Source organism: Poromitra crassiceps, assembly GCF_964638095.1.
Source record: "Poromitra crassiceps genome assembly, chromosome: 1".
In the NCBI taxonomy this organism is placed as follows: Eukaryota; Metazoa; Chordata; class Actinopteri; order Beryciformes; family Melamphaidae; genus Poromitra; species Poromitra crassiceps.
The window spans coordinates 33,736,507-33,748,940 of record NC_139623.1 but is presented as its reverse complement, the minus strand read 5'-3'; positions in this window follow the sequence as shown (position 1 = coordinate 33,748,940).

Here is a 12,434-nt window from a genome sequence, read left to right as displayed (position 1 = left end):
AAGGTTGCACTAAAGTTAAACCACAGTTTGAGTTCTTGATCTCGACAATAGATGGCGCCACACAGTCATATATCAGTCAAACGCCAGAACACAGAAACCTCAGGTGAAATGAAAATACCCATCTCTGTGGCAGGTAAGGTTATACTCCTCCTCATATACACAGTATCCTGTAGTAATAGAACATTTTATATAAAATACTGAATTGTGATAAAATTATTATTTACATGGCTACGTTATAGTATTGATAGCACAATCTTAAAAGCATTGGGGCCAGTGTTCTTTGTGGCCCACTACTGCTAAATGATGAGGAAAATAAATACTGGGACCATATCATCTCAGAAATCAAACACTGAGAGCAGGTCATGACTGTGGACAGTGGTGAGAATTTAAGTGGTGGTGTGAAAGTAGTATTGCACTTAATTGAAAATTACCAAGCAAAATGCATGTTTTAAAGCATGGCATGATCATCTGAGATTTTACTGTGTCTACCTGAAAAGAACACACTATACACATACACTTATTGCCAGTTTTTGAAATTCCGCATGCAATTTTAGAAGTGAGAGCACCAACATCCATTGTCTCCCATCCATTGTCAGTGGAAGAGTTCTAAAAGGCTGCAAAATGAGTGATAAGCACAAATCAAAGACAGCTCAATTGGTAAATTTTTCTTGCAGGGCCTTTCAGTAGGATTTCAGGGTTTGTAACAATTGATTGGTACATTTTCCCCACACCTAGGTCTAATGGTTTATGTTATCACATTCTTATAAGGTTTCCCTGGAACCTGGCTGGACCAGGACCATCTGACCTGGCTACTATTTATTCATCCATCCATCCATCCATCCATTCATGGATGGATGGATCATCATTCATTCATTCATTCATTCATTCATTCATTCATTCATTCATTCATTCATTCATTCATCCATTCATTCATTCATTCAGTTGTTAATTCGTTCATTTATCCATTGTCTTTGCTTGCTTATTCATATTCAGGGTCACATTGGGCAGAAGACACTGAAACAGGTCACCAGTTGTGCCAAAATTTGTTCCCACTAAAAAAATATGTTTCCCCTTGTGGTGTGGTGTCTTTACCTTGAAATTGTCAGGCTACACATTACTCTACTTGTCATTTATTACGAAACATTGCACCATTTCCTTGTGTAGTAACAAAGCAGCAACACAAACTGAGGACAATGATGACACCAAATTGATCCATACATACCCAATAAACCCAATCTTGGCTTGCCATGTACTAGCCATTGGCTTGTTTTGCAAAGGTTCTCTCTGCATGTGTGATCCCTTGCCTTATTGCTACTGATTGAAAAATACTTTATTTTCCCACAGAACTGCTTCATGTCTGAGGAAGTGACTCTACAGACTCTTGCTGGCTAAAAGGCAAAGTGGTTTTTACTCCTGATTTATGGCTGCCAGCTTCTTAAACCCAAAGACATGTTTTGTTCTAATTCATTCTGTGGAGCAAGTTTTGTCATAAAATCAAAATATTTCACATTGACCAAGTGAGGTCAGCTATGTTCCCAAGACACAGAAATAATCAAATCAACTGAATTTAATGTCTGTTTTTTTTTAGCAAGTTCATACTATGCTCTTTGGCATCAACAATTCAAGCATTAACAAAACGGGTTTATTCTAGAGTGCCTTACTGAGAAACAAATGGCTCATCCACAGTGCTACAACTCATCCATGTCACTGCCATCTGCCTGATATTAATAGAGGGAATAATGAGTTCAAAGGTTAATTTCCTGTCTGAAGTCTGTCTGAAGTCATTTTCCCATCATTCATTGGGAAAATCTGAATAAAAGTATCTTTTTATCTATATTTGGGCCTTATTGAGGATATGAAACATCCTCTGGTTCCCACCATATGATGTCTTGCTCTGCCTCCCTTTTCTCTTTCGCTGTGCTGAATATGGTAATCTTGGGTTTATATAATCCAATGGCAAAAAGCAGGTGTGATACACCCCGGATACTTTTCAAAAGGCGTTTAATCTGATTACAATCATAATCTGGTATGAGACCAGTTCTCCTGTGCTTTTAAGTGAAGGAGATTTACTGAGCCAGGCTTATGGGGGACTGAGCAAAATGTTTTCATTCATTATTCATTACCTGCTTCTCAGCACATTTTTGCTCTTGCAATAACTTGGTGCACCCTCCAAAACCCTTCCATCACCACCGAGAGCACAACTGGGACCCAATCCCAGAACACCAAATACCTCAGTGTGAGTCACACCGAGGACAATTTGAGGCACTTCTGGCAGCCACAGTCTGCTAGGTATCCTCTCTACAAAATCTGAAAAAATCTGCTCAAGCCGGGAAGGTAAGGTCCAAGGTGGGAATTTCGTCGTTTTAGGGGCAAGGCCATTTGGCCTTCAGCGTCGCATATTTTTTTAGGGCACAAGGCCACATGCCAGGGCGCAAAGGCCAATGCTCTATTTACATCGTGAAGAGCGATTTTTATAAAATGTGTGTTAAAATGAGCCAATTACACATCCTTTGCATAGGGCAGGTTACATTAAACTGAGATCACTGACACTTTGAAAGCAACTGACAGTAACAGGCTGGTAGCAGGGCAGTGCCAAGGTCGCCTTCGGGATCTCAGGGCATCACGGCCAGAGGGAGGGGCAACCGAGGCCATGGTCTCATGGGCAACAGAGGGCCTCCGTGTAATTCCCACCCTGGTCATGTCTACCCAGACAATTATACATGTATCATTTTTAAATAGTTATGTTGCCATATAAATCATTACAATGTTCTCCCGTGAGGTAAGAATGCAATTCCTGGTGGGGATGCAGAATTTGGCATAACACCGGCATCATCCCCCTCCTAGCATGGGATCCCATGTTGGCTCTGGGGCTGCATCATATCAAGTGAAATGTATTGATATAGGACTAACAAAACAGGCCAGTCCTAGGGACTTAGCCGATGGCTCAGTGGTTAGCATGAATCTCCACCCCAGTCCTTTCTGTGTTTGTGTAACAGTGACTTGATGTTTAAAATACTGTTTAACAGTATACCGACTACGCCACTCCCTATTGTAGAAGCAGGAGACACTTCCAATGAAACACAGGTTATTCATCAGTGAGGTGGTGAGTAATATTCCAAAAATAACACAACCAATGATTGTCAGAAAAAGGCGGGGATTTATTTTCATACAAAATCTTTTATTATCAAAATCCCCTGGACTGACTAAATAATATTTGTCATTGGGCAATATGCCATAAAAGGTATTTTCCAGTACAAAAAGTAAAACAGCAGATAACATATTTTTTACAGTGTACACAGGAGTTGCATCTAAATAGAAAAGCGCTTGGCACAGCACAGTGATAGAGTAGGCCACAAAACTGACTTCCATGAACACATGGAAGGTAAAAAGTCTCAGTGTGCTCCAACAGCTCACGCCGTCCGGTGCATTAGCTTACTCTTAAAAACAGAGCAAGGGGTTGAAGAGTTGTGAGGAAGTAACCTGCTAAAACCATGTAAAACCAACAAGCCTCGTCTGTGCCATGTCAAGCCTTCAACAGTCTTGTTTCTTCTCCTTTGCCCTGGGCTTTTAAGCACAAGACAAGAGGCAGCGCACCTGTAACAGATGTTATGACCCTGGCCTAGGGGAACCAAGAGGCATAACAAAAGACAAGGAAAATGTCGGTGTAACTTCAAAACATAATATTTATTTACTAAACCCAAACAAAACCAAACTAAATAAACCATGACATGTGAAAATCAGTAAAGTCAGTAGTGTAAGGCATGTGTGGATGAGTGTAGTGTGTGAAGGGTGTTGCATGGATAAACCAAAATGTTGAGGTGAGTGCAGGGTGGGGAGAAGAAAGGAATGAAATCAAATCTAACAGCCTCAGCCAGGAGGGCAGAGTTTTAAAGCTGGAGTGAGCACCGGGCCCAGGTGCACTCCAATTAGCTGATCAGCCAATCTGCCCTCCCAGAGTCCTGAGAGCAAAACAGAAGACAAGATAAGAATTAAAGCATATAAACAAACTACCTAAAGCAAAGGAAAGGTGCAGTGGGAATGTGAAACATAAACAATAAACAGGGGACCGTCACACAGATAACAGCAATCAGCTGGGGCAAGGTAATCACTCACTCAAGTAGCCAATCACAATCACAACAAATCCAAATGAAAACTATATTAAAGTATAAGAGTTGAAGCATGCATATAACTGAAATCACACCAAAAGACAAAATAATCCAAACACAAAAATAAGGCTACTGAGGAGGCGGTTACATTTGCATGTTCTCCCCTGTTTGTATGGGTTCCCTCCGGGTGCTCCGACTTTCTCCCAAGGTCTAAAGATATGCTGTGTTTGTGTAGTATCATAATCTAGTAAAATGTGTAGTATATGATGGATGTTGTGTGTAGGTATATGTAGTATGACTGTGATGATGCTATATAAAACCCTTTGAGACATGCTTGTGATTAGGGGCTATAAACATAATTGAACTTTACGGTGCAACAAATGGCTCATCCACAATGCTCCAAATCGTCCATAACCCTGCCATCTGCCTTGTTTTTCCCAGGTGGCTCCCCTCCTCTGCTCCATAGTCATCGACAACCAATTCAGGTCTACAAGGCTAGGATCTGCTCCCCTCCACCTGCAGGCCCGTGGTGCTGCACCTTGAGAAACGGGGGGAAATGCGTCTTGGACTTGCTCTTTTACTCTACCTATACTTTATCTCATGTTGTGGAGACATATTATGTGCTTTGGTACTGGCCTACAGGGCAGTACACCAGACAGCTCCTCTGTACCTGCAATCTATGGTCAGGTTCCAAACCTCTCACCGCTCCCTTCGCTCCTCCACTAGTGCAGGACGCCTCGCCCCTCCTTCGCTACGGGGGCTAAAAAGTCGCTCATCCCGATCGCGACTCTTCTCGTCCCTGGCACCTCAATGGTGGAATGAGCTTCCACCTTCAGTCAGGACGGCTGAATCACTGCCGATCTTTCGGAAAAGACTAAAGACACACCTTTTCATGCTCCATCTGGGCCCTTCTTGAACTAACTTCTTTCTCTCTGTAAAAAAAACAAAACATTACTAACTTAACTTTACCACTATTCCTTCAGAAGTTGTAGTTGTCATAGACTGTGTTGCATAGTTGATCGCTCTATTGCTGACAAAAATGTGTTATTGTAAGTCGCTTTGGATAAAAGTGTCTGCCAAATGACGTAATGTAATGTAATGTTTTTCCATGTGTCCATCCACCAAGATGTCTTTCTTCTAAGATAGAGCCATGTCAGTCACTAAAAAAGCACAGTGCTTAGTGGGGCTGTCGGTTAAAAAAGAAGCTATAACCTTGACGTAGATACAAGTTGGCCTAGGTCAGAGATCACGGCCGTGTCAGACTGCCATGAGGAACAAGAGCATAACTCTTGACAGGAATGTGGGTGTGGCTGTCCATCGGACTGCCCTATCTCGGGAGGGAAAATCCTCTCGCCTTTTCAGTTTTTAGCATTTCAGTTATTTCCACTCGTCAGGCAAGTGACGAGTGATGATCACTGATATTTCCTATTGTTGCCCAAGTCACTCCTGATGATAAGCGCGTTGGGTAAATGCCTAAATTGAAATTGTACTTCTAACAGCATCACATCTATAGAGTGACATCTAGGTTTATGCCATATATGCTTTGCAGTTCAAATGTAAAATCTGCTCCAGATGTTCGATGACCTGATGAGCACTAGGAAGAGCAATATAAGAGATCAGGAGGAAGCTCTTTAACTGTCATTGGACATCCATATTAGTGTGAGCAGATGAAAGCTAATATAATGAAAGATGAATGTTGTTTCATGCACCCCTCATATTTATATCTATCTCTTGTCATTTTTGAAGCACTAGTTGTTTTTATACATTATACTTGACATTAAAAGTAGTAGTATTAGTAGTAAAAAGCAATCGGCAGTGAAAACGTTTTGAAAAGGTGTTATTCATGCATTATTGATAGATAAGCAAGGCAAGGGAGAGAAAGCCAACATGGAGGGGAAGAAAGAAAGAGTAAATGGAAAACATTTCCCAAAATGCTCAAATTTCACTGATATGCATGTTTCACAGTCCTGCTGTGCCCACACCAACGCTTACATGAGCGAGGAAGTGAGACATTGACATGTTTTATTGTGAAAAGCAGTAACAGCCTGAATTGTGACTTGTTTGTTCACCTTACCCAAACAGAATATGAGAAACCCAGAAACACAACATATAGAAAATGGCATGTAAAAAAAAAAACAGCCATTGTTGGGCCAAGGATAAAGTGCAAATATAAAGTGCAGCGAGTCCAGTACATGAATTTTTAAAATCCAACCTTATCTCAGTCTGTATTTTGTACAGACATCGTCCATATAGTTAATAATAGGACATGCTATATCCTCTGACAACATCCACAAGAATAGTGGGTAGCCTAAGATAAGTCTGTTCAGTGACAGCTTGTAGGCTACTGTATTTGATATCATTTCTCTTTTGTGAATGGCATGATTCCCTGCCTGGACAGTTATTTATCTGGTGGAATATTTTACAGACCATAATTATTTATGCATACATGAATGGTATAGTGTCATCATCTGCTGTAAGGGGCCACATCCACTTAATGGTTGAACTTGTGAAGTTTTTATAGTGTTTTTATGTCTGTTTATCTGTGCTGTCAGTCCAAGGTAGTAAATTGTAGATCAGTCTACCACTTGCAGTAAGGGACTGTCCCACCTATTGTACTTTTAAAACTCATTTGAAGGGGTGGCTCAAGGCATGCATGCAGGGTGTATTACCGAATGGGCCTACCAGGCCCAGGCCCAGGCCCAGGGGCCCAAGAGCTCAGGGGGCCCATAACCCAGAACCTCTTCACAGGGCCACCGTGTCTCTTGCCCAGGCCTGGGATGAACGGATCCCATAGGGCAGTGATTCCCAACCAGGGGTACATGTACCCTTAGGGTTACTTGAATAGCTTGCTTAGAAAGATTTGGGATTACAATTTATTTCCAAAATGATGGGGAAAAATCATTTCAAAAGTCATTTCATAAGCCCATTGTTAAAATGACACGTGCACCCCGCAACTAGTTCCCCCCGACAGGTGTCAACTGTTACATTACTGATAAATGGCTCAAAAACGTCCAGTTGCTGTCAGTCCAGATTTAGGGGAGCCTGGTTACAAAAGGAAAAAGGAGGCCATGCCCGCACACCGGCAGCTCAGTGAAAAATATACTTGTACGTCTGCATATTACAGAAAAAGTTATAGAACAAATTTAGGAGCATCATCAACAGGCATGAGGCTACTATTGGCATGGCAAAACAGCTCATAAGACAAAAAAGGTTGGGAACTGGCTGACACCACTGATGGTATTCAAAATAGTTTTCCAAGTCTAGATGAGGATAAAAACCCACCTATCTTGTCTCCATACTTTGTATCTCTCTTCCATTCTTTTCCTCGTTATCTCTCTCATGATGAAAGTCCTAAATTCCCACATCGCCCTGCTGTAAATTACCCATGTTTAATACATTTTTGAAACCTGTGGTGCAAAAGAAAAGGTGAGAGGAGGAAGGAAGGAGAGGGTGGTCACAAAGGCAAGTACGAACGGCCGGGGGAGAGTTGAATTTAAAAAGAGGAAGGGTGGATGAGAAGAAGTAACAAAGAAAGGAGATTGTTTGGTAAATGAGTTGTGACACTTTTGGACCTCTTCCCCTTCCTCTATCTTCTCCTTCCTCTATCTGCTTCTCATCATCCTCAGGATATTATGACACACACTGCCTGCCTGCACGCACAGATAGCACATGGACACACACACACACACACACACACACACACACACACACACACACACACACACACACACACACACACACACACACACACACAGTCTCAAGACTCTCCATATCATAGTTTCAGTTGGTTAGGTCTCACCCTGGCAACCAGGCAGTAGGCAGTATAAAGAGGAGTACAGTAGGCTCTAAACAGGTTTACCTTTACATCATCTGAGCAAAAATAAAACTTCTTCCTCAGCATGTTAGCTTGAGCACACAGTACACGCCTCTGTCTGTACATGTCATCATCATCACTCATTTGATCAGTTATAATATGACCCAAATATTTAGTTCTACAGCAAACTGCCAGCACCTGCCCAGACAGATAAAAAGAAGGAAAGGAAAGATCCTTATCGCCTCTTGTTCTGCAGATCATAGTGACACTCTTTTTAGCCTTGTATTTCACATCAAAACGACCTCCATAGTCAGAACAGATATTCAGCAACTGTTGGAAACCACTACTACTCGGAGACAGGATGACCAAATCATCGGCATACATAAAGTGATTTACAATGGTGTTACAAATTACATAGCCCGTTCGGCAGCTGCTGAGCTGTACAGAGAGATCATTCATATAAAGATTAAGAGGGCAGGGAAAGAAGCCCCCCCTGACGGACGCCATTCCCAACACCAAAAGGAGCAGAGCCCATGCCATAGAATGCCAAGATTCTAATAATGCTATCAGGCACGCCCCTCTCCCTCAGCTTTAAAAACAGTTTCTGATGGTTGATTCGGTCAAATGCCTTAGAGGCATCAATAAAACCCACTAAAACAGAGGAATTCTTACCTTTATACATATCAATAACGTCTTTCAATGCATAGATACATAGATACTGCAACGGGAAGCTTACCAATACTTTATCCATGCATTGCAAACTGAGAGTCCTAGAGGTCTTATTGAAGAATTACAGTTGGGTTGCTTCCTGTAATTTTGTTATTGTGTTCCATAGTCCACACTTTTTCTGTGGGCCTCTATGCTATTTTCTCTAGTTTTCTAATTCCTTGTTGAGCAATTTGTCCTCTTTGTATGGGTAGAGGACCTTCGTTTTAACTTTTAACTTTCTATTTTCTATCATCTTTGTCTAGATATCTATCTATGTATTTAACAAGGGTTTATGTTAGGGCCCAGAACCTTCTACTTATTAAACCCCTTAACACACACACACACACACACACACACACACACACACACACACACACACACACACACACACACACATGTATATATATATATATATATATATATATATATATATATATATATATATATATATATATATATATATATATATATATATATATATATATATATATATTTCTATATATATATTTCTATATTTCTATATTTCTTGTAGCCTACTTCTCTGTAATTGATGCTGATTTGCTGATTGTTTTTTTGTGCTGTGGCCTCATCTCCTTCTCTGTGATTGGCTGCATTGCAGCTTCCACAGATTAACTCCATTACTGATGTTCACACCTATATGTATATATGTAACCCATTGCCATTTGGGTAATGCTTTAGAATACAGCCCACAAATAAGCATGTAGTTATAGTATAACTACGGGGTACAAGGAGTGCAGTTACGGGGTACAAGGAGTGAATTCGCTTTAGAATACAGCCCGCAAATAAGCATGTAGTTATAGTATAACTACGGGGTACAAGGAGTGAATTCGCTTTAGAATACAGCCCGCAAATAAGCATGTAGTTATAGTATAACTACGGGGTACAAGGAGTGTAGTTATAGTATAACTACAGGGTAGGCTACAACGAGTGAATTTTGACTTTAACTAGAGGGTAACAAGATCTGTATTTATAGTATAACTACGGGGTACAAGGAGTGTAGTTATAGTATAACTACGGGGGGTACAAGGAGTGTAGTTATAGTATAACTACGGGGTACAATTAGTGTAGTTATAGTATAACTACGGGGTACAAGGAGTGTAGTTATGGTATAACTACGGGGTACAAGGAGTGTAGTTATAGTATAACTACGGGGTACAAGGAGTGTAGTTATAGTATAACTACGGGGTACAAGGAGTGTAGTTATAGTATAACTACGGTGTACAAGGAGTGTAGTTATAGTATAACTACGGGGTACAAGGGCTGTAGTTATAGTATAACTATGGGGTACAAGGAGTGAATTTAGACTTTAACTAGAGGGTAACAAGATCTGTAGTTATAGTATAACTACAGTGTAGTACCCCGTAGTTATACTATAACTACACTCCTTGTACCCCGTACTTATACTATAACTACACTCCTTGTACCCCGTAGTTATACTATAACTACATGCTTATTTGCGGGCTGTATTCTAAAGCGTTACCGTCATTTGTTCTGGTTTACACTGATGATGGCTTAAGGCTGAAACATCTCTGGTTTTGCCCCTATTAAAACTTCAAGAACTACTTCTAATATGAGTGCTGTTGCCTACCACTGTTCGTGTGATCTCCCTGCAACCTGCACCAATTGCTGCTTAAGACCAATTGCTGCTTAAGACCAGGAGTTGTGCGTGCTATTCCCTGCTGCAACATTTACATTTTTACAAATGTTTATTAATATGAATTGTCCCCGAACAAAAATAAATGAATAAATAAAATATGTAATAATTGCATAACAATCCATACACATCAGAAGAAAACTGGCTGCTGGTTCCAGTGTGCTGGATGTACTTGTATCTGCATCCTGTCTCTCGTCACTGCCCTTTCTGGTTGGTGTGTATGTGCATCCTGTCTCGTCACTGCCCCCTTGACAGCACAACTGATTAGGAGCCTGATTTATGTGGCTGGGCTTCTGAATCCTCCCATTCTGACCCGGGCGCCTGTGTTGTTTTTCTGCCAACATGATTATCTGTGTCTCTAAACAAGTGATGCTCAAGTGATTTCATATCAGGGACCCCTAATTTAATACACATTAGGGCCGTCAATTTGTTTATTTGTTTACTAAAAGGATCCCCATTAGCTGCCGCATAGACGACAGCTAGTCTTCCTGTGGTCCAATACAAAATACACATTACATGACACACAATAATTAAAATACAAAAACACAAAGAAAAGGAACAGAAGAAAGAATAAAAAGCAAATCTAAGTTAAGATGGACAATAGCATGGTCAGCTAGCCCTCTAGCTGGCCAATAGTCCAAATATTAATATATGGTCAGTACAACTCTCTATGCTTTAGAAAACAAACATAAGGAAAAGTAATGTGACAAACATCATTGTGTGTGTGATAGTGTGTGTGAGTGTACATGGGATCTGAGCATCCTTTTAAAACCAACCCTCCCTTTGATGGAACAAATATTCCATAGTAGACAATTCCAAGCGGCTATGGACCTGTATATGACGGTTTTCTTCATGTAGTTGGTTTTTGGTCTGGGTAAAGTCATCTGACCACCACTTGCCCATCTGGTGGAGTGTATATGAATCCCTAAACTATAAATTATATTGTTGAAAAGAAATGTATGAGTTTGAGTATGAATAACTGTGAAAATATATAAGTAGGTTGGCCGTTAGTCTTTTCTCAACACTAAGCCATGTAAGACGTATGCATGTCAGCTACACTAGAGACCTAGGGGAGCAGCCCAGGACCAGCCTAGCTGCCTTGTTTTGTGTTACTTGTAACTTCCCTAGGAGACCTTTAGACGCAGATGACCATACCACAGAGCAATAATCCAAATGACACAGAACTAATGAATAAACAACTTGCCGAAGTAATAATGGTGTAACAATGCACACTTTCTAGTAATGGCAACTGCTCTACCCATTTTAGCAACCATGTAATGAAATTGTGTCTCTTGGACCCAAATCTGAGAATATTTTTTATTATTTGATAAGATTTTGTCCAGAATTCCATGACTATCTGTATTGTAGGTAGAGAGATAACAGTGAAACTATGATCAAAATAGTCATTCTTCTATATTATTTAATTGTGTTCACTTCTTGTCAATTGAATAATGGTGAAGTTTAACAATTCACAAATTTGCTGGGGACCCTCTGAAACCCCCTCAAGGACCCCTGGTGGTCCCCGGACCTCATGTTGAGAAACACTCTAAGCTAAACCAATGACAGGCAGGACCATCCTTGAATTAATCTGAGTTTGTTCATTCATGAGGGTAAGGGAGGTAATGTAGTTTACTACATAATTTGTATAGGAGAGGAAGGTTAGGTTAGGTTAGGTCGGATGTAGATTAGCTAGATTCTTGTGTTTTAGGCAGTTCAAGTGAGGTTAGATTAGAGTAGAGTAGGTTAGGATAGTGTACTGTATAGGCTGTCGATTAGCTAAATTATTGTGTTGTTAGGCAGTTCAGGTGAGGTTAGATTAGATTAGAGTAGGTTAGGATAGGGCAGGACCTGCCCGGCAGGTTAGGCTGTAGATTAGCTAGATTATTTGGTTGCTAGGTAGTTCAGGTTAACGTTAGAGTGTCTGTGTCTTCTTGTTCTGTTCTCTCTTCTTTCCCTTCTTTCTCTCTTTCCACTTTCTCTCTCTCTCTCCTCTCTCACTCCACTCTCTCTTCCCCCTGTCTCTGCTCTCTCTCTTCCCCTTCCTCTCATCTCATGCTTGTTTCGATATGCTTATATAAGTCAGTCAATTCTGTTTATTGATTGTGCTTGGCTAGATTTAGCTCGACACATT